Below are 24,614 nucleotides of genomic sequence, written 5' to 3' on the forward strand. Positions count from 1 at the left end.
CGGACAACCAAAAAGTGGGTTTGCCGTTATGTGATACCTTCTGTAGTAATGCTTACGATTGGACAAAATGTAAATAACGGGTGTTTGTCCGGAATGTGGTTTTTGGCATAAAATGGATGACTCGTTTTTACAAATTTGAGCAGTCTCCTATGAATATACGCTGTGTTGTACTTCGTGGACCTCTGTTTCTGGTTGCAGCCAATAAATTCGATCTTTGACGCCACCAAGAAGTTTCCTGTGTCTCTGTATTCTAAGACAGGTGAACCCGAAGACTTTGGGCGTGCCCCTGGCGCCGCTAGGTACTAAAAAGCCCGGTACTTCACAGTTAAAGTAGCAAAGTGTGCAGACTTCTAAAGTGGCAACAAAAATGGGCACAGAAAACAGGAGGGTGAAGGAAAAAGGTTTGGGGATGACCCTGCTAAAAGTGCCAAGTCCAGCAGTTGTGCTGACGGCCAATGCTTTGCTTTACCTTGCGCCACAAGAGCAGCAGCACACAGCCTTAGTAAATAATTTAAATAAACTCCCACATTTCAAACGAGGAGGGCTTCTGCATCAAAATTAGGATGTTCAAGGACATGTTGTGTACAAGTGTAGCTTTTCATTGATTCACTAGTGAGGAAAGCTAAGTAAGGTATGGACATGCATAAAAATGCTCACAAGTTGACTACACTGTTAAGAGAAAAAGGTATACAAAGTATGCACTTACATACACAATTCATCATTCAGTGGGCAATCAAAACTCATAATAGATGTTGAAAAAATGGTGCGAGAACTGAAGCTAGGCAAATAATTGAGAAGTACGACTAACTATGCATATATAAATAAAATGTGTACATTTCTATCAACTAAGCCAAGCTGTAATTGTTTAGTTGACGATCACCCATGTGTATTGCATCTTATTTGAGGCTGTACTGCTGAACGTGTGATCTACTTACTGTAATGATAAACTTAGAACGTAGAGGGCAAGTTCTATTGTTCTATTCAGCACTTGAATAAGTAAAATGTCTGATTCTGGTAAAATAAATGTGCTTTAAACTGCAAGTCTCTTTGAATGTATAAGAAAACGCCCATCTGCATCACATTCTGAGTTCTGTAATTTGGTGTAACAAACCATACTTTTTTATGTACAACACCTTATGTTTGAGCTTCTTTTGTAATAACATGTTTTGCTGTAAAGCACCTTTGGTGCTACGTCCACATTATAGAAAATAGCTACAATAATGCAGCAAAATACATGTGTAATTCTGATTCAAGAGCCATGTGCTGTTAAGGAAATTCTCCAAAAAAGAGAAACAAGAAAAACTGTATTTTCAATACCATATCCGCAAGTTTTTCGATATTTACAAAAAAGGGGATAGCTTCAATTTTTGGCTATGCACATGTTATGTGCCTGGCTGGAGCCAGTGGTTGAAATTGGAGCTGACAATCAACTACCTGCTGAAATTAGTAAGAATGCTCCAAAGAGACTATAAGCACGAATTTCAAGTTTGCAAACACTGAAGCAGTACTTAGATAGCTATACTATAGGAAGAGGCATGGCTAGCATTAGAAACCTGAGTCATGGGACTCACATTTCTGACTTAAAAAACGCTAGGGAAATATAAACAAACAATGATTTTAGATTGGAGCAGGTGCGTTATTCTGGTCTGGCATGCATTAATTCAGCAGATTGTGCTATGCTACTAAGTAAAGATTTCCTATGGGGGCCATTTCAGATGTTGCAGTGTTGTTTTGAATGATGCCATAGAACATGGCAAGAGTTATGTAATATATGAGGAAACTAGTAGTGTATGGCAAGTGTGCAAGTACTAGTTACTTTAGGGCACACAATAAGGTTACTTGTGATAACAACCTGTTGAATTTCAGTGTTTGTGTTAGTTTAAAAGATTATGTTTTAATTGACATTTACACCTAATTATAATATCCCTTTAACCTTTGTTTTTTATCACTGAATTTCTGAGTGTTTTTTTTAATGTAAAGTAAGATATTATTTCAATTTCTAACTATAAAGTCACTTTAATCTTTGTATTTTTAGTGCATTTATGTTTTTTTAACATAAAGTAAGATGTCCATCAGCCCCGAATGCTCCTCCCTGCAATGCATGTCCAATCCCTCAAGTCACAGATCCCAAAGGAGGCAAGGCCCTGTATCAAAGCCCTACAGACTTCAAAATCCTTTCTTTGAAGTATATCAATGTGCAAAGCATGCCTCTTTATCAGGAGGTAAACACATCTACATATATATAGCAGACCTAATGATTTTATCAAAAAATCACCAATAATTATTATAACGTGCATATGTTATAAATACACACATTGCAATTATTTTTTAAGATGTATTTGAGTCTTTTTTTAAATATATTTTAGGTCACAAAATACAGCTATAGAACCAACCACAAGCAGTCCCTGCACATCAGCTTAAGAGCATACAGCTTTAGAATTAATGTAAGCTCTCCTTGAGTCATGGATTAAATGATCTATGAGTCTTACTGTGATTTTTGTAAGGTTGTTGGGTGGCTGCTGCGCTCCCTGCAGCCATCCACAACATAAAAAAATGATTGGTGATGCTCCTACCCCTTCTAGGGGGAAAAACATATATAATTAAAAAGCCCTTGCAGGGCATTATGGAGTGTTCCTTTCCTGGAGAAGTGAATAAAAAAATGAGCTGCTCCTGCCGCTCATTTGTCATTTATTATTCCTTTTACTATGTTTGTTGTGTATTTTGTTTGGGGAAGCTCTATGGTCCTGCTGGCTCCCTTGCTAGCATCTATCCTGAGTGCTAGAGGGAGCCGACTCTGTTGCTTTGCTCCCATTTGAGCTGGAGCAGCTTTTTTCTCTGCTCCTACCAGGTGGGAACAAAGCTGAGCTCCCTGTCCGTGAGAGTGCTGGCAAAGAATTAGATTTGCCCTAGGACACTGTATGTCTTTGGACCATGGGGCTGTAGGGTTGCTCGCAGAAGGGGGCCTTTAGTTTAAATAATTTTAATAATAAATAAAATGAGTTATGGCATCTATGGATCCAATTCAGGACCCGAAGTTACTTGACACCTAAAATAGCACCCCGGTGTGCACTACCTGTCTCAGTACCACAGACCCATGGTACCATTTTTGTTGTTAAGTTAAAGCAAAACTCCACGCACAGGGCAAGCTTCATGCCAGATTACTGTTAATACAGTCAAGCTTCACCAGTTTATGCCTTACCCTTTGGGGCTCACGGTCAGGGATTCTGAACCACTGACCACAGGAAGGTGAAGCATGGGTCAGAAAAGCCTACCCTGGGTTCATGGCACTCGTGCATTCTTTGGTTTTGGAGTACTCAACCTGGATTTGCAGAATTCATGAGCTATGCTGGGCTGTGAACTCAGCTCTGGGGTCCGCTAATCCTTAAAAATAAATAAAAGAAACTAGGTCAGGCGTTCTAGGCCAACCCCCACACACAGTGAGTGTGGCGGTCTACAGCGGGTAGAGTGCAGTGCCTGTTCAAAGGCCATTACAAAACAGCAAAGTAAAAGAAGGGATTTTTTGAAATAATCTCAGCCACTGTTGATAGCTCTTGGCCGCATTCCAGAGACTCATTCTAACCAGAGATCAGCCTTATGCAAATCAGTCTTGGTCCTATTCCAATAGGAACATCCAGCCCAAACTGGCAGGCCAGGTTCCCTCCAGGTGGGAACATAAGCAACCCCAGACTTGTTTTGACTTCTTAAGTCTCATCAGTACCTAGGTTGTAGGTACTCGTGCAGTACTGTGTAATGCTTTTTAAAAATATATTTTTAAGAACGAATTTACCTACCTATTACCACTTTAATAAAGTGGAACTAGGTAGGGAATTACACTAAAACCTACTGCTTACCTATATCCAAGGCCCTAACCTAGAACACAGCCAAAGAAAACTACACGGCTGTGTTTTACTTTTGTAAAATCAGCCATTAGCCAATCCTGTGCTACCTTGTGATCTGCATGTACTGTGGTATATCATGAAGTTACCATGGTATACTGCAGCACAATATATAATATATAACTGAGCATTTTGGCACTTATAACCTTAATACTACTTAACCAATTTAGACCAAATTCCAAAAGTTACCCTATCCACCCAATAATATATATTCCTGCCAAATGTAATTTACATCCGTACAGCCACTTTCAAGCTTCGTCTTTTTAAACTACATTCTACTCCACCACGCACTACTCTACTCTGTGCCACTACACTCTATACCACTAGTCTCTACGCAACTCCACTTTATCATTGTTCTACTCTACATGACTCCACTATATGCCAATCTACTCTATGCGACTCCACTCTACGCTATTCCACTCTACTGCACTCAACTCTATGACACTGCATTCCACACCACTTGTGTCTACGCCATTCCAGTCTGCTGCCAATCCATTCTACATTATTCCACTCTATGCAACTCCACTCCATTTTATGCCAGTCCATGCTGCGATATTCCACTCTAAGCCACTCCACTGTACACCACAACACTGTACGCTATTCCACTCTATGACACTCCCCTCTATGCCACTCTGCTCTATTCTGTTTCAGGGTATGAAACTCCAATGTATGGCATTCAACTCCCTTCCACTCCAGTCTACAGCACTCCTTTCTACACCCCTCTTCTCTATGCCACTCCACTCAACGCTATACCATTCTATACCACTCCTCTCTGTGCCACTCCGCTGTATGCCAATTCAATGTATACTACTCCATTGTGCACCACTCCACTGTGCATCATTCCAAGGTACAGCATGCTAGTGCATGCCACCCCACTCTGCATCACTCAATACTATGCTATTTCACTGTATCTATTCCACTCTATGCCACTGGACTCTACGCTCGTCTGCCCCACTCCACTATGTGCTATTCACTGTACGCCACTCCACTGTATGCCACACCATACAACATCGCTCCATTCAGTGCCACTCCCCTGTATGCCACACTACGCCACTCCACTCTACTTCATGCTATTCCAGTCTACACAACTCCACTTAATGCCACTCCATTTTATGCTACTGCATGCAGCACTATTTCACTGTCACTCCACTCTACACCACAAAACTGTATGCTTTCCATTCTATGCTTCTACTCTACTCTATTCCACTCTGCGCTATATCACTGTACCCCACTCCAGTCTAAGCCACTCTACAGTACGACACTGCAATGTATGCCACGCTATTTCATTATACCACACTCGACTATGCGCCACTCCACTCTAAGCCATTACACTCTCCACACCACACCACTCCACACAACACCCCTCAACTCTATGCCACTCCACTCTACACTATTCCAGTCTTCGCCACTCCACTCCATTTTATGCCACTGTATGCTATGCTATTCCACTCTACTCTACTACACTCTATGCGAGAACACTGTAAGCTATTCCACTATATGCCACTGAACTATACCCCACTCCATTCCACTCTATGTCACTCCACTCTATGCAACGCCACTGTACGCTATTCCACTTTCCACCACACCAATCTACACCACTCCACTGCATGGCACTCCACTCGATGACCCGCTATTTTATTGTATGCTATTCCACTCTACGCCACTTGACTCTATGCCACTTTACCCCACTCCACTCTCTGCTGATTCCACTATACGCCACTCCACTCTATTGCACTCCACTCTTTGCTATTCAAGTCTACATCACTCCATTCTGTTCCACTGCATGCAACGCCACTCCATCTATGTCACTCCATCTATGTCACTCCACTCTACGACACAACACTGTATACTATTCCACTCTGCACTGCACATTATTCCACTCTACACCACCTACATGCACAAACCCATTTCAGAGAAGGAAATGCTGGTGATGTGCAGAAACGGTCAGTGCTGTCTGCAGTGAGACTTTGTGTGTGCGGGGAAAGCACTACAGTGGTGCCCCAACAACAAACTTCATTTCCCAGCAGTCCCTGAAGTCACATTCTTGGGAAAGTGTGGCAGACATCTTGGATTACCAGTTATAATTTTCATCATGTTTCACATATCGTTGCTAGGCAATTGTGCTTCAAAGCTGATCCTGTTAGGACCATATTACTTGAATCTAGGATTTCAGTTTGGTATAGAATATTTGCTTCCTTGAGAGTCTGAAGGAGGACAGTTGTGAATATAGTCAGGTATTCGAAGATTCAAGTCACGTTCAGAACCAAGCTTTGAACTTTTTGAACTCTGAGCTTTGTTATACACTTTAGGAATTGTTGCATGTAAACTTGGGATTTGGTTTGGATATGTATTTAAGGATGGAACAGAATTCTTATGAAGTTAGCAGCATTCTTATTTAAATGCCAGAAACGTATTAACAGGCAGACAGAGTACCTTTAGCATTAGCAGAACCCTTACATAATAGTCAGAAACATTATGACTGGCAGGATCCGTACATCATTCAAATTATCGACAGACTCCACATATCATTGTCAGAATTCTTATATCATAGGGACAATTTTTATCACTGTCAAGATGTCATTGCCAGAAATGTCCTATTATAGACAGAATCCTGCTATCATTGCCAGTTTCTTATTAATAGAATCCTCATATCATTGATAGAATCTTATGACTGGCAGAATCCTTATGTCATTGGTATCTTAAGTAGATTATCGTTTGTAAATGAACGTTGATGTAATTGTGTCTGTGTATATGTTTATTTAACATAGGCAACTGCTGTTCTTTATTCCTTATACTGTATGCTCTTGAAGTTGCCAAACAATGTAGAGAGAAAATGGAACAAATCAGGAAAGAAAAAACTGATCAAATATTATAACCATAAGCAGAGAAGTGAACTTGCTTCTATGGTGCACATTACTTGCAAGCTGTCTAGGTCTATAAGAAACACCTCCAAGAAGGCTGCAGAGAAGGTGTAGGCAGTGCTTAATGTGTAAAATATTAAGTCCAGGTGCTCAAATTTTTGTAAGAGGCCACACCCACTTCCCCGGCCCCACCCACTACCTTCACTGACTCCACCCACATACTCTATTAGCTCCACCAACATCCTCAACTGGCACAGCTGAAAGCCAGATGTAATACCCAATCTGAATTCCTACCTTGGTAATATGATGGTTGACTTGAAACACATGTTGGTTGTCCAGCTCCTTGCAAAGAATATCTTAATAAAATCAAGGGAAAACTGTCAAAAGAGCCTGGATGTCATGACTTTTGGAACCAAAGATAATGAACTTTTTCTCAATTATTTTTGGGGAAATTTACCACTGATATAGGTACTTTTTTTTGCCTACGGATGTATGCCATTATAGAGCTCAGTGGTACCAGCCCACTATGGAGGCATGAAGAATATATTGGACTCTGCTAGATGCACTGAATGCACCTCTCTGGCATATGCACGGCCTGTAAATGATTTATGCACATCATTCATTCCTGTAATATGTCCAATATTGTAATTGTACTTATATAGCGCTTTCACCCCTGACGAGTATTCAAAGTGCTTTTTGGTGAGTAGCACGCTACTCCAAAAACCCAAAGGTATTAGTGGGGGGTTAATATAGAGGAATATATGTTAATTTGAGTGGTGGACATGTGAGTCTGTTCGTTGGATTGAATGGGATAAAAGAGGGATAGAAGAGAGAGTAGTCTAGAAAGTGTTATTTAGGAGATCAAAGTAGTAAGACGAGGCTTGGGATAAATCAAAGGAGGGATAGAGGAGGGGTGAGCTTCGAAAGGGTTATTAGGGAGATCATAGTAGTAAGATGAGGCTTGGGGTGAGTAAAAGGAGAGATGGAAGGGGCCAAGTCTCTAGAAAGGTATTTACTCTCACAAGTGAATTGTAAATGGAAATAACACAAACATTTCTTACCCCAATTGGCACTCCTTAGCCCTCAAAATAATGTTTCAACATTCAACAGTGCCTTTTGCTCCCTAACATGAAGATAATACATAGGCTTTCCTCGAGCACTCAAAAAGTCCAGTATTAGTGTTCCATTTATTAATTTCTTGATTCTTGTCACAATTAAATCTTCATTGAAACAGTCCTCGTATTATTTTCAACAATACAGCAGCCAACGCACGTTTCGTCTGGTCTGATCAGACCTACGACTTCCTCAGGGCTGCAACCCAAACAAATTATAATAATAATAAGTAAACCAGTTAATGTCAGAATATGACATTTTCACATTCATTTTCAAAAGAGTTAAATAACTGTTGTAGTTGTGTCTAGAATAGAATTATTATATAGAATTATTTGCTCACCACCAAGTTTATAAGCTGAAAGCACCACGTGTGTATGATTATTAATAAGTAAATGGAGGGTTCATCATTTATTATTTCAGGATAAAGAGTAAAAGAAAGAGAACGTGAAATTGTAGTGACAATTCCAGTTTGGCGTCATGGCTAGACAGCGAGGCTACATACCTATGCCTTCCCTCATCGGTAGCATCAATTAATCCACTTCTTAAGGATAGTGCAGTCTTTAATATTAACGTATCTGAAAGAATCAGTACATACGTTTTTAATCTCAAATAATTTGTATTTAAATACTTGTTACCTTGCTATGATCTACTCCGAATGGTCAGGACATTCTTACCTTATCATATAAGAATAACGTCCAGTATTATAAAACGAAATAGTTTATGGCTCCGGGTTTCATATATAGACTTCGTTTATGTTTTCAATTTCCAATTTTCATATTTAGTAACAATATCTGTAAAAATAATTATTTAATCAGACCGTTATTTGGGGTTTCTTTGGTCACTACCATTGATAATACACTTCAGTTGCCTACAGTTTTTAAATGGAGACAACCTTACCTCTGAAGGTTTAGAGATAATCCTCAGATTCTCGCCGGTAAGTAGCTCAATACAAATATCTCAAGTGTCTGTAAATAACTAAAGAGCGAGTTGTCTAATGTAAGCTCAGTGATAGTTATAGCTAATAATCACGTTCAAAAGTTATTGGCATCTGTTTGCTAGTAATACACTCACCGGTTACGAAGTCACTGAGAACCTCGGATCGCGTCTCGTCGTGTCAGCGTCCTACTCAGGCGCCATCTTGATTAGTCTCCTTTATAATGTAAGAAGGTTTTTGGGCGCCATTTTAATAAAGTTTAAGTGCGTCATTTACTGAGCTTAAATCTGCTAGGTTTAACTATTTATATCGATATTATAAACTGAGTATATCTTTATTCTCACGTATTAGAAATATTTATATCACTTTTGTGATTATTACGTGAATTTTAAGGGAAAAGATTTTCGGCGAGAGAGTAGTAACTCATCAATATATATTTGACAAATAGACGTTCTTATACCAGAACGTGTAATATATTACCCTAGCTATTCTTATGTTAGTATACTTCTAATTACTACTCGGATTTCCAGTAGTGTTATCTGTCGCCATCTTAGAATGGTCTCATATTCTTATGTTATAATTTCTGACTCGAATTGAAATATTTTTATTTTTACCCGTTTTATAATTCACGCTCGCTATTCAATATATTGCCATAGCTATTCTTCTGTTAGTATACTTGTGACTACTGCTCGAATTTCCAATAGTGTTATCAGTCGCCATCTTGGAATGGTCTCATATTCATATGTTATTTGTCCTGACTCGAATTGAGATATTTTATACCCGTTTTATAATTCACGCTCGCTATTCAGCGACATATCCTTATCCTAATGTTTGATCTGTCTACCGGTGAGTGGTGGCACCAGTACTTCACTCCGCCGTCCCACCATAGCGCCAGCCTGATATAATGGTCTATAGAGACACCAGAACTATGCATTTGAGGTAAAGATAGTAGGTTGCAAAATACAGAACTTATTACCAACATGTTCAATGTAAATATAACGGCTTGAATATGTATTCAAAATATCATATCACAATACATAACAAATTTAGAAAAAATAAAATCCCATCTGAATACTGTTATTAAATCTTATCTCTCTATTTCAAGGTTTTACGATCAAAACATAATTCTTACAGGAAAAACATAGAAAATTACTATTATCTCGGCTATAATTTCTCATATTCAATTGTACTTATATTTGCAACTCAAATTAAATTAACAGTGATGCTCATATTCGCAAAGAGTCATGCAATTATACAGTACATCATTTCTCTAGTTCATATCTGAAATACAGTTCAATAATCATGATTACTAAAGTGCGAGCATCTAGAATTACTACATCTTATCATATTAAAAAGCTAAAGAAACATATGCAAGCCAAACTTAGTGTACTAGATGACTAGAGTTATCGTGCTTGATCAGGCTACTAAGATTTAGTTACCTAAAAAATATTCATATTCATGATCCACATTTAACCCCATTTCTACTGCTTTAAGTTTAATGAGCCAAGTAACTTCCAACCTTCTGAGTCTCAATATTCTATTGCCACCTCTCGGGTCTGTATCTAAGTGGTCAATACCATGATAGGTAAATGTATGTTTCTTCCTATCTTGATAATGCCTAATTAAATGTGCTGCGGTTGGATACCTTGTGTCACCTTGTACAATGGCTCTAAAGTGTTCTGCCATTCTATCCCTTAGTCTTCTCTTTGTGCTGCCGATGTAGATCTTACCACAGCTACACACAATCGCATAGACCACAAAAGTTGTGTCGCAATTGATGAAAGTCTCAATAGTATACTCCCCCGTACCATTGTAATTGAAGCTCACTACTTTTTTCTTTGCCCATCTACATGAAGGGCATCTACCACATTTGTAGAAACCTTTAAATTTTGACAACCAGTCCTTGTTTACAGGTTTAGTCGGGTAGCTAGGGCTAAGTAAATTAGAGAGAGTTAAACCTTTCCTAAAAGTAAGGGAAGGGTAATGAGTAACAAAAGGGGAAATGTCTTGATCAAGTTTAAGTAAATTCCAATGTCTGTTCAGAATAGAGTACAATTTATTACTTTCTGTACTGTAATTGGTAATCATTCTAACCTTAGTATCACCATCTTTGTCCAACTTCTTAGGTTTATCCTTAAGAGTAGTTGTACGTCTCAGTTTCTTTGCTCTGTTAAAAGCTGTGTCTATAGTTTTCTTATCATATCCTCTCTTTTCAAATCTCATGGATATATCTGATAAGTTCTCATGAAAGTCATGATTAAGGGAGCAATTTCGCCTGGCTCTCACCATCTCCCCATACGGAATGGATTTTATCTGATTTGTTGGGTGACAACTTTTAGCATGCAATACTGAGTTACAGCTTGTCGGTTTCCTGTACATTCTACTGTTAAGTTTGCCTGCTTGCACAAATAGCTCAACATCAAGAAATGTAATCATGTTATAATCATACTGCGTTGTAAACCGTAGATTATATATATTATCATTTAAGTGGTCAAAAAAACCATGTAATTGTTCAACCGATCCTGTCCAGATAAGCAGACAGTCGTCGATGAAACGACCCCAGTAGTGGATATACTGAATCCATTCCTTGTTACTGGGTCCCCAAATTCGCTCCGCCTCGTACCAGCCCATAAATAGGTTGGCAAATGACGGAGCAAATTTGGCTCCCATCGCTGTCCCAAGTTCTTGGCGGTACCACGCACCATCAAACAAAAACACGTTATTTTTCAATACAAGTTCTGTCATTTGTAACAACATTTGTGAATGGTCATAAAATTCAGCAGCTCGTTTGCTAAGAAAAAAGTCAAGAGCATTGATTCCTAGAGTATGATCTATATTGGAATAAAGGGAGACTACATCAAGTGTAGCTAAAATCATCCCTTCTTCCCAAGTGATGTCATTCAGTATATTAAGTATATATTTCGTGTCCAAAACAAAGGATGGTAAGTTTTGTACGAAATCCCTGAGAAAAGTATCAATGTATTCGGACAGGTGTTCAGTTGGTCCACCTATGCCCGAGACTATCGGTCTTCCTGGGGGCTTGTCTCGGCACTTATGGACCTTTGGCAGAGTATACAGACACGGTGATCTCGGAAATGTAGTTTGTAGGTACAGGTATTCGTCATGGTTGATCAGTGATAGATCATACCATTCCCTCACTTATTCAAAAGTTCATTGAGAGCTTTCCTTTCTCTTGGTGTTAAATTATCCTCTCTAGGGTGCAAGTATCTCGAACGTTTATGTTCTAGTTCTTGATCTATGTCCTGACTGACAGCCTTAAAGAATACATCGATAACATTTCCTTGTGTTAACCTTGGAGTCCATTTAGAACTTGTTTTGAGGCCACTGCTTTCTGTCATGCAACGTTCCACTTCTAAATCTTCCAAAATTCTAGCCAATGTAGCAGGGTCCTCATCAGTTTCTGTTAAAGATAGCAGGAGCTGCGTCTCTTTAAGTTCTTGTATAGTAAGATTACTCATGTTTTTAGTAGTAGGTATTTCTTTTTCAGGTGTATTACAAAAGAATTTTTTCAATTTAAGCCTCCTAGTGAATTTAAACAGATCTATCTTGGTCATCACCCAGTCTTGCCTCCTTGCTGGACAGAACCCTAGACCTTTTTTAAGAACACTGATCATATCAGGAGACAATTGTTGGTCAGATAAATTAATAATTTCAATGTCACTTACTTCTGTTATATCATTTAGGGCTGCGGCTTCCATGACCTCAAGCTCCTCTTTATCCTTGTCCCTTGATTTACCTCTTCCTCGCCTGCCTCTTCTGGTCCTCTTGTATTTTGTATTTGTATTCCGATTCCTGCCAGTTTCCCGATTCCCCCTCCGTAAACGGTGAACCTCCTCTAAAAAATTAGATTCAGGTGTAGGGGTAGTTGTTGCTGTAACTGGTACTTCTTCACTGTCATCACTTGAAAGATTACTAGAGGATGCTTCAGTTTCGCTCAGTGGTGTGATGTTGCCAACCCGTTTCTTACTCAGTGTAGTTTTCATTAAATAGTCAAACCTCTTCGCATATGTATATATCCTCCCTGAACGGTAATCTTGCTCGTCCCTCTTAATTTTATGTGCTTTCCTCCTTTTTATGTCTAATTGTATATCATGCAAGATCTCATCCATAATTGTGTAATTTTTTACGGTTGCCTCTGGTAGATTTAATGCTTTAATCTCATCTTCTACCTTTTGCATCTCAATAAGAAGTTTGGCTATTTTCCTGTCTGCGTTGTCTATCAGAATTTTCATTAGATTACGCGAGCTATCATTAAGCTCCTTCTCCCATATCGCATATAAGTCAGGTTCCAAATCTTCGTAGGCAGGTATAATTTGTGAACGTAAACCTCTCGGTATCCTATTCATTGCTAGGTATTGCTTAAGGGTGGCAGCATCCCACCACTTATTTAGCTCTTGTTTTTTAAGTGCTTCCAGTTTTCTAAACTTGGCGCCAAGTCCCTCTCTTTTTACGTCGGCAGATGGTCTGACTGATGATCCTATAGATCCACCTGCCAGTAAATTACTAAACAGTTCCTCGGCCTCCTTATCTCTATTCATTTTCTCCCTTGCGGCTGCTCAATATAACAATGTGAAGGATTATAAGACTAATAGGTAACTGTTTCCCATTGAGCGCACAGCTAGGTAAAGGGTAATAGTGCAAAGTAACAATGGTGCTCCAAATGATGGCTAATCGGTTACCACGACTAGATCAATAAGCTCAAGGAAAGCTCAACATAGACACTATAATCATCGAGCACTCAAAAAGTCCAGTATTAGTGTTCCATTTATTAATTTCTTGATTCTTGTCACAATTAAATCTTCATTGAAACAGTCCTCGTATTATTTTCAACAATACAGCAGCCAACGCACGTTTCGTCTGGTCTGATCAGACCTACGACTTCCTCAGGGCTGCAACCCAAACAAATTATAATAATAATAAGTAAACCAGTTAATGTCAGAATATGACATTTTCACATTCATTTTCAAAAGAGTTAAATAACTGTTGTAGTTGTGTCTAGAATAGAATTATTATATAGAATTATTTGCTCACCACCAAGTTTATAAGCTGAAAGCACCACGTGTGTATGATTATTAATAAGTAAATGGAGGGTTCATCATTTATTATTTCAGGATAAAGAGTAAAAGAAAGAGAACGTGAAATTGTAGTGACAATTCCAGTTTGGCGTCATGGCTAGACAGCGAGGCTACATACCTATGCCTTCCCTCATCGGTAGCATCAATTAATCCACTTCTTAAGTATAGTGCAGTCTTTAATATTAACGTATCTGAAAGAATCAGTACATACGTTTTTAATCTCAAATAATTTGTATTTAAATACTTGTTACCTTGCTATGATCTACTCCGAATGGTCAGGACATTCTTACCTTATCAGATAAGAATAACGTCCAGTATTATAAAACGAAATAGTTTATGGCTCCGGGTTTCATATATAGACTTCGTTTATGTTTTCAATTTCCAATTTTCATATTTAGTAACAATATCTGTAAAAATAATTATTTAATCAGACCGTTATTTGGGGTTTCTTTGGTCACTACCATTGATAATACACTTCAGTTGCCTACAGTTTTTAGATGGAGACAACCTTACCTCTGAAGGTTTAGAGATAATCCTCAGATTCTCGCCGGTAAGTAGCTCAATACAAATATCTCAAGTGTCTGTAAATAAATAAAGAGCGAGTTGTCTAATGTAAGCTCAGTGATAGTTATAGCTAATAATCACGTTCAAAAGTTATTGGCATCTGTTTGCTAGTAATACACTCACCGGTTACGAAGTCACTGAGAACCTCGGATCGCGTCTCGTCGTGTCAGCGTCCTACTCAGGCGCCATCTTGATTAGTCTCCTTTATAATGTAAGAAGGTTTTTGGGCGCCATTTTAATAAAGTTTAAGTGCGTCATTTACTGAGCTTAAATCTGCTAGGTTTAACTATTTATATCGATATTATAAACTGAGTATATCTTTATTCTCACGTATTAGACATATTTATATCACTTTGTGATTATTACGTGAATTTTAATGGAAAAGATTTTCGGCGAGAGAGTAGTAACTCATCAATATATATTTGACAAATAGACGTTCTTATACCAGAACGTGTAATATATTACCCTAGCTATTCTTATGTTAGTATACTTCTAATTACTACTCGGATTTCCAGTAGTGTTATCTGTCGCCATCTTAGAATGGTCTCATATTCTTATGTTATAATTTCTGACTCGAATTGAAATATTTTTATTTTTACCCGTTTTATAATTCACGCTCGCTATTCAATATATTGCCATAGCTATTCTTCTGTTAGTATACTTGTGACTACTGCTCGAATTTCCAATAGTGTTATCAGTCGCCATCTTGGAATGGTCTCATATTCATATGTTATTTGTCCTGACTCGAATTGAGATATTTTATACCCGTTTTATAATTCACGCTCGCTATTCAGCGACATATCCTTATCCTAATGTTTGATCTGTCTACCGGTGAGTGGTGGCACCAGTACTTCACTCCGCCGTCCCACCATAGCGCCAGCCTGATATAATGGTCTATAGAGACACCAGAACTATGCATTTGAGGTAAAGATAGTAGGTTGCAAAATACAGAACTTATTACCAACATGTTCAATGTAAATATAACGGCTTGAATATGTATTCAAAATATCATATCACAATACATAACAAATTTAGAAAAAATAAAATCCCATCTGAATACTGTTATTAAATCTTGTCTCTCTATTTCAAGGTTTTACGATCAAAACATAATTCTTACAGGAAAAACATAGAAAATTACTATTATCTCGGCTATAATTTCTCATATTCAATTGTACTTATATTTGCAACTCAAATTAAATTAACAGTGATGCTCATATTCGCAAAGAGTCATGCAATTATACAGTACATCATTTCTCTAGTTCATATCTGAAATACAGTTCAATAATCATGATTACTAAAGTGCGAGCATCTAGAATTACTACATCTTATCATATTAAAAAGCTAAAGAAACATATGCAAGCCAAACTTAGTGTACTAGATGACTAGAGTTATCGTGCTTGATCAGGCTACTAAGATTTAGTTACCTAAAAAATATTCATATTCATGATCCACATTTAACCCCATTTCTACTGCTTTAAGTTTAATGAGCCAAGTAACTTCCAACCTTCTGAGTCTCAATATTCTATTGCCACCTCTCGGGTCTGTATCTAAGTGGTCAATACCATGATAGGTAAATGTATGTTTCTTCCTATCTTGATAATGCCTAATTAAATGTGCTGAGGTTGGATACCTTGTGTCACCTTGTACAATGGCTCTAAAGTGTTTGCCATTCTATCCCTTAGTCTTCTCTTTGTGCTGCCGATGTAGATCTTACCACAGCTACACACAATCGCATAGACCACAAAAGTTGTGTCGCAATTGATGAAAGTCTCAATAGTATACTCCCCCGTACCATTGTAATTGAAGCTCACTACTTTTTTCTTTGCCCATCTACATGAAGGGCATCTACCACATTTGTAGAAACCTTTACATTTTGACAACCAGTCCTTGTTTACAGGTTTAGTCGGGTAGCTAGGGCTAAGTAAATTAGAGAGAGTTAAACCTTTCCTAAAAGTAAGGGAAGGGTAATGAGTAACAAAAGGGGAAATGTCTTGATCAAGTTTAAGTAAATTCCAATGTCTGTTCAGAATAGAGTACAATTTATTACTTTCTGTACTGTAATTGGTAATCATTCTAACCTTAGTATCACCATCTTTGTCCAACTTCTTAGGTTTATCCTTAAGAGTAGTTGTACGTCTCAGTTTCTTTGCTCTGTTAAAAGCTGTGTCTATAGTTTTCTTATCATATCCTCTCTTTTCAAATCTCATGGATATATCTGATAAGTTCTCATGAAAGTCATGATTAAGGGAGCAATTTCGCCTGGCTCTCACCATCTCCCCATACGGAATGGATTTTATCTGATTCGTTGGGTGACAACTTTTAGCATGCAATACTGAGTTACAGCTTGTCGGTTTCCTGTACATTCTACTGTTAAGTTTGCCTGCTTGCACAAATAGCTCAACATCAAGAAATGTAATCATGTTATAATCATACTGCGTTGTAAACCGTAGATTATATATATTATCATTTAAGTGGTCATAAAAATCCATGTAATTGTTCAAAGTGAATTATAAAACGGGTAAAAATAAAAATATTTCAATTCGATTCAGAACTTATAACATAAGAATATGAGACCATTCTAAGATGGCGACAGATAACACTACTGGAAATCCGAGTAGTAATTAGAAGTATACTAACATAAGAATAGCTAGGGTAATATATTACACGTTCTGGTATAAGAACGTCTATTTGTCAAATATATATTGATGAGTTACTACTCTCTCGCCGAAAATCTTTTCCCTTAAAATTCACGTAATAATCACAAAAGTGATATAAATATTTCTAATACGTGAGAATAAAGATATACTCAGTTTATAATATCGATATAAATAGTTAAACCTAGCAGATTTAAGCTCAGTAAATGACGCACTTAAACTTTATTAAAATGGCACCCAAAAACCTTCTTACATTATAAAGGAGACTAATCAAGATGGCGCCTGAGTAGGACGCTGACACGACGAGACGCGATCCGAGGTTCTCAGTGACTTCGTAACCGGTGAGTGTATTACTAGCAAACAGATGCCAATAACTTTTGAACGTGATTATTAGCTATAACTATCACTGAGCTTACATTAGACAACTCGCTCTTTATTTATTTACAGACACTTGAGATATTTGTATTGAGCTACTTACCGGCGAGAATCTGAGGATTATCTCTAAACCTTCAGAGGTAAGGTTGTCTCCATTTAAAAACTGTAGGCAACTGAAGTGTATTATCAATGGTAGTGACCAAAGAAACCCCAAATAACGGTCTGATTAAATAATTATTTTTACAGATATTGTTACTAAATATGAAAATTGGAAATTGAAAACATAAACGAAGTCTATATATGAAACCCGGAGCCATAAACTATTTCGTTTTATAATACTGGACGTTATTCTTATATGATAAGGTAAGAATGTCCTGACCATTCGGAGTAGATCATAGCAAGGTAACAAGTATTTAAATACAAATTATTTGAGATTAAAAACGTATGTACTGATTCTTTCAGATACGTTAATATTAAAGACTGCACTATACTTAAGAAGTGGATTAATTGATGCTACCGATGAGGGAAGGCATAGGTATGTAGCCTCGCTGTCTAGCCATGACACCAAACTGGAATTGTCACTACAATTTCACGTTCTCTTTCTTTTACTCTTTATCCTGAAATAATAAATGATGAACCCTCCATTTACTTATTAATAATCATACACACGTGGTGCTTTCAGCTTATAAACTTGGTGGTGAGCAAATAATTCTATATAATAATTCTATTCTAGACACAACTACAACAGTTATTTAACTCTTTTGAAAATGAATGTGAAAATGTCATATTCTGACATTAACTGGTTTACTTATTATTATTATAATTTGTTTGGGTTGCAGCCCTGAGGAAGTCGTAGGTCTGATCAGACCAGACGAAACGTGCGTTGGCTGCTGTATTGTTGAAAATAATACGAGGACTGTTTCAATGAAGATTTAATTGTGACAAGAATCAAGAAATTAATAAATGGAACACTAATACTGGACTTTTTGAGTGCTCGATGATTATAGTGTCTATGTTGAGCTTTCCTTGAGCTTATTGATCTAGTCGTGGTAACCGATTAGCCATCATTTGGAGCACCATTGTTACTTTGCACTATTACCCTTTACCTAGCTGTGCGCTCAATGGGAAACAGTTACCTATTAGTCTTATAATCCTTCACATTGTTATATTGAGCAGCCGCAAGGGAGAAAATGAATAGAGATAAGGAGGCCGAGGAACTGTTTAGTAATTTACTGGCAGGTGGATCTATAGGATCATCAGTCAGACCATCTGCCGACGTAAAAAGAGAGGGACTTGGCGCCAAGTTTAGAAAACTGGAAGCACTTAAAAAACAAGAGCTAAATAAGTGGTGGGATGCTGCCACCCTTAAGCAATACCTAGCAATGAATAGGATACCGAGAGGTTTACGTTCACAAATTATACCTGCCTACGAAGATTTGGAACCTGACTTATATGCGATATGGGAGAAGGAGCTTAATGATAGCTCGCGTAATCTAATGAAAATTCTGATAGACAACGCAGACAGGAAAATAGCCAAACTTCCTATTGAGATACAAAAGGTAGAAGATGAGATTAAAGCATTAAATCTACCAGAGGCAACCGTAAAAAATTACACAATTATGGATGAGATCTTGCATGATATACAATTAGACATAAAAAGGAGGAAAGCACATAAAATTAAGAGGGACGAGCAAGATTACCGTTCAGGGAGGATATATACATATGCGAAGAGGTTTGACTATTTAATGAAAACTACACTGAGTAAGAAACGGGTTGGCAACATCACACCACTGAGCGAAACTGAAGCATCCTCTAGTAATCTTTCAAGTGATGACAGTGAAGAAGTACCAGTTACAGCAACAACTACCCCTACACCTGAATCTAATTTTTTAGAGGAGGTTCACCGTTTACGGAGGGGGAATCGGGAAACTGGCAGGAATCGGAATACAAATACAAGAGGACCAGAAGAGGCAGGCGAGGAAGAGGTAAATCAAGGGACAAGGATAAAGAGGAGCTTGAGGTCATGGAAGCCGCAGCCCTAAATGATATAACAGAAGTAAGTGACATTGAAATTATTAATTTATCTGACCAACAATTGTCTCCTGATATGATCAGTGTTCTTAAAAAAGGTCTAGGGTTCTGTCCAGCAAGGAGGCAAGACTGGGTGATGACCAAGATAGATCTGTTTAAATTCACTAGGAGGCTTAAATTGAAAAAATTCTTTTGTAATACACCTGAAAAAGAAATACCTACTACTAAAAACATGAGTAATCTTACTATACAAGAACTTAAAGAGACGCAGCTCCTGCTATCTTTAACAGAAACTGATGAGGACCCTGCTACATTGGCTAGAATTTTGGAAGATTTAGAAGTGGAACGTTACATGACAGAAAGCAGTGGCCTCAAAACAAGTTCTAAATGGACTCCAAGGTTAACACAAGGAAATGTTATCGATGTATTCTTTAAGGCTGTCAGTCAGGACATAGATCAAGAACTAGAACATAAACGTTCGAGATACTTGCACCCTAGAGAGGATAATTTAACACCAAGAGAAAGGAAAGCTCTCAATGAACTTTTGAATAAGTGAGGGAATGGTATGATCTATCACTGATCAACCATGACGAATACCTGTACCTACAAACTACATTTCCGAGATCACCGTGTCTGTATACTCTGCCAAAGGTCCATAAGTGCCGAGACAAGCCCCCAGGAAGACCGATAGTCTCGGGCATAGGTGGACCAACTGAACACCTGTCCGAATACATTGATACTTTTCTCAGGGATTTCGTACAAAACTTACCATCCTTTGTTTTGGACACGAAATATATACTTAATATATTGAATGACATCACTTGGGAAGAAGGGATGATTTTAGCTACACTTGATGTAGTCTCCCTTTATTCCAATATAGATCATACTCTAGGAATCAATGCTCTTGACTTTTTTCTTAGCAAACGAGCTGCTGAATGTTATGACCATTCACAAATGTTGTTACAAATGACAGAACTTGTATTGAAAAATAACGTGTTTTTGTTTGATGGTGCGTGGTACCGCCAAGAACTTGGGACAGCGATGGGAGCCAAATTTGCTCCGTCATTTGCCAACCTATTTATGGGCTGGTACGAGGCGGAGCGAATTTGGGGACCCAGTAACAAGGAATGGATTCAGTATATCCACTACTGGGGTCGTTTCATCGACGACTGTCTGCTTATCTGGACAGGATCGGTTGAACAATTACATGTTTTTTTTGACCACTTAAATGATAATATATATAATCTACGGTTTACAACGCAGTATGATTATAACATGATTACATTTCTTGATGTTGAGCTATTTGTGCAAGCAGGCAAACTTAACAGTAGAATGTACAGGAAACCGACAAGCTGTAACTCAGTATTGCATGCTAAAAGTTGTCACCCAACGAATCAGATAAAATCCATTCCGTATGGGGAGATGGTGAGAGCCAGGCGAAATTGCTCCCTTAATCATGACTTTCATGAGAACTTATCAGATATATCCATGAGATTTGAAAAGAGAGGATATGATAAGAAAACTATAGACACAGCTTTTAACAGAGCAAAGAAACTGAGACGTACAACTACTCTTAAGGATAAACCTAAGAAGTTGGACAAAGATGGTGATACTAAGGTTAGAATGATTACCAATTACAGTACAGAAAGTAATAAATTGTACTCTATTCTGAACAGACATTGGAATTTACTTAAACTTGATCAAGACATTTCCCCTTTTGTTACTCATTACCCTTCCCTTACTTTTAGGAAAGGTTTAACTCTCTCTAATTTACTTAGCCCTAGCTACCCGACTAAACCTGTAAACAAGGACTGGTTGTCAAAATTTAAAGGTTTCTACAAATGTGGTAGATGCCCTTCATGTAGATGGGCAAAGAAAAAAGTAGTGAGCTTCAATTACAATGGTACGGGGGAGTATACTATTGAGACTTTCATCAATTGCGACACAACTTTTGTGGTCTATGCGATTGTGTGTAGCTGTGGTAAGATCTACATCGGCAGCGCAAAGAGAAGACTAAGGGATAGAATGGCAGAACACTTTAGAGCCATTGTACAAGGTGACACAAGGTATCCAACCGCAGCACATTTAATTAGGCATTATCAAGATAGGAAGAAACATACATTTACCTATCATGGTATTGACCACTTAGATACAGACCCGAGAGGTGGCAATAGAATATTGAGACTCAGAAGGTTGGAAGTTACTTGGCTCATTAAACTTAAAGCAGTAGAAATGGGGTTAAATGTGGATCATGAATATGAATATTTTTTAGGTAACTAAATCTTAGTAGCCTGATCAAGCACGATAACTCTAGTCATCTAGTACACTAAGTTTGGCTTGCATATGTTTCTTTAGCTTTTTAATATGATAAGATGTAGTAATTCTAGATGCTCGCACTTTAGTAATCATGATTATTGAACTGTATTTCAGATATGAACTAGAGAAATGATGTACTGTATAATTGCATGACTCTTTGCGAATATGAGCATCACTGTTAATTTAATTTGAGTTGCAAATATAAGTACAATTGAATATGAGAAATTATAGCCGAGATAATAGTAATTTTCTATGTTTTTCCTGTAAGAATTATGTTTTGATCGTAAAACCTTGAAATAGAGAGACAAGATTTAATAACAGTATTCAGATGGGATTTTATTTTTTCTAAATTTGTTATGTATTGTGATATGATATTTTGAATACATATTCAAGCCGTTATATTTACATTGAACATGTTGGTAATAAGTTCTGTATTTTGCAACCTACTATCTTTACCTCAAATGCATAGTTCTGGTGTCTCTATAGACCATTATATCAGGCTGGCGCTATGGTGGGACGGCGGAGTGAAGTACTGGTGCCACCACTCACCGGTAGACAGATCAAACATTAGGATAAGGATATGTCGCTGAATAGCGAGCGTGAATTATAAAACGGGTATAAAATATCTCAATTCGAGTCAGGACAAATAACATATGAATATGAGACCATTCCAAGATGGCGACTGATAACACTATTGGAAATTCGAGCAGTAGTCACAAGTATACTAACAGAAGAATAGCTATGGCAATATATTGAATAGCGAGCGTGAATTATAAAACGGGTAAAAATAAAAATATTTCAATTCGAGTCAGAAATTATAACATAAGAATATGAGACCATTCTAAGATGGCGACAGATAACACTACTGGAAATCCGAGTAGTAATTAGAAGTATACTAACATAAGAATAGCTAGGGTAATATATTACACGTTCTGGTATAAGAACGTCCATTTGTCAAATATATATTGATGAGTTACTACTCTCTCGCCGAAAATCTTTTCCCTTAAAATTCACGTAATAATCACAAAAGTGATATAAATATTTCTAATACGTGAGAATAAAGATATACTCAGTTTATAATATCAATATAAATAGTTAAACCTAGCAGATTTAAGCTCAGTAAATGACGCACTTAAACTTTATTAAAATGGCGCCCAAAAACCTTCTTACATTATAAAGGAGACTAATCAAGATGGCGCCTGAGTAGGACGCTGACACGACGAGACGCGATCCGAGGTTCTCAGTGACTTCGTAACCGGTGAGTGTATTACTAGCAAACAGATGCCAATAACTTTTGAACGTGATTATTAGCTATAACTATCACTGAGCTTACATTAGACAACTCGCTCTTTATTTATTTACAGACACTTGAGATATTTGTATTGAGCTACTTACCGGCGAGAATCTGAGGATTATCTCTAAACCTTCAGAGGTAAGGTTGTCTCCATCTAAAAACTGTAGGCAACTGAAGTGTATTATCAATGGTAGTGACCAAAGAAACCCCAAATAACGGTCTGATTAAATAATAATTTTTACAGATATTGTTACTAAATATGAAAATTGGAAATTGAAAACATAAACGAAGTCTATATATGAAACCCGGAGCCATAAACTATTTCGTTTTATAATACTGGACGTTATTCTTATATGATAAGGTAAGAATGTCCTGACAATTCGGAGTAGATCATAGCAAGGTAACAAGTATTTAAATACAAATTATTTGAGATTAAAAACGTATGTACTGATTCTTTCAGATACGTTAATATTAAAGACTGCACTATACTTAAGAAGTGGATTAATTGATGCTACCGATGAGGGAAGGCATAGGTATGTAGCCTCGCTGTCTAGCCATGACGCCAAACTGGAATTGTCACTACAATTTCACGTTCTCTTTCTTTTACTCTTTATCCTGAAATAATAAATGATGAACCCTCCATTTACTTATTAATAATCATACACACGTGGTGCTTTCAGCTTATAAACTTGGTGGTGAGCAAATAATTCTATATAATAATTCTATTCTAGACACAACTACAACAGTTATTTAACTCTTTTGAAAATGAATGTGAAAATGTCATATTCTGACATTAACTGGTTTACTTATTATTATTATAATTTGTTTGGGTTGCAGCCCTGAGGAAGTCGTAGGTCTGATCAGACCAGACGAAACGTGCGTTGGCTGCTGTATTGTTGAAAATAATACGAGGACTGTTTCAATGAAGATTTAATTGTGACAAGAATCAAGAAATTAATAAATGGAACACTAATACTGGACTTTTTGAGTGCTCGATGATTATAGTGTCTATGTTGAGCTTTCCTTGAGCTTATTGATCTAGTCGTGGTAACCGATTAGCCATCATTTGGAGCACCATTGTTACTTTGCACTATTACCCTTTACCTAGCTGTGCGCTCAATGGGAAACAGTTACCTATTAGTCTTATAACATAGGCTTTCCTGTTTTCAGTTTCTATTTTTGGTAAATTCTGGTGGGGTTTTTTCCAGTGTTTTCAAGTTATTTCAATACCTTAAAAAAACAGTGGTTATCAGTGGTTACACATTTTTGAACCTTTAAAACCACAGAAACAGTGTTTTTCAGGTGTTTATGGAACGTTTTGCTTTTATTATTGCGGGCTTTCTGCAATGAAAGCGCATGGTATATAGACAGTGTACGTATAGTGTTTGTGAGGTCCAAATAGATGTTTGCAAATTAAACTTATTGCAGTACACCATACAATCCTTCTGCAGTGAGTCATTGGTCATGTGCGCTCGCTCTT

This window comes from Lissotriton helveticus, chromosome 5_1 (assembly GCF_964261635.1).
Source record: "Lissotriton helveticus chromosome 5_1, aLisHel1.1, whole genome shotgun sequence".
Lineage (NCBI taxonomy): Eukaryota > Metazoa > Chordata > Amphibia > Caudata > Salamandridae > Lissotriton > Lissotriton helveticus.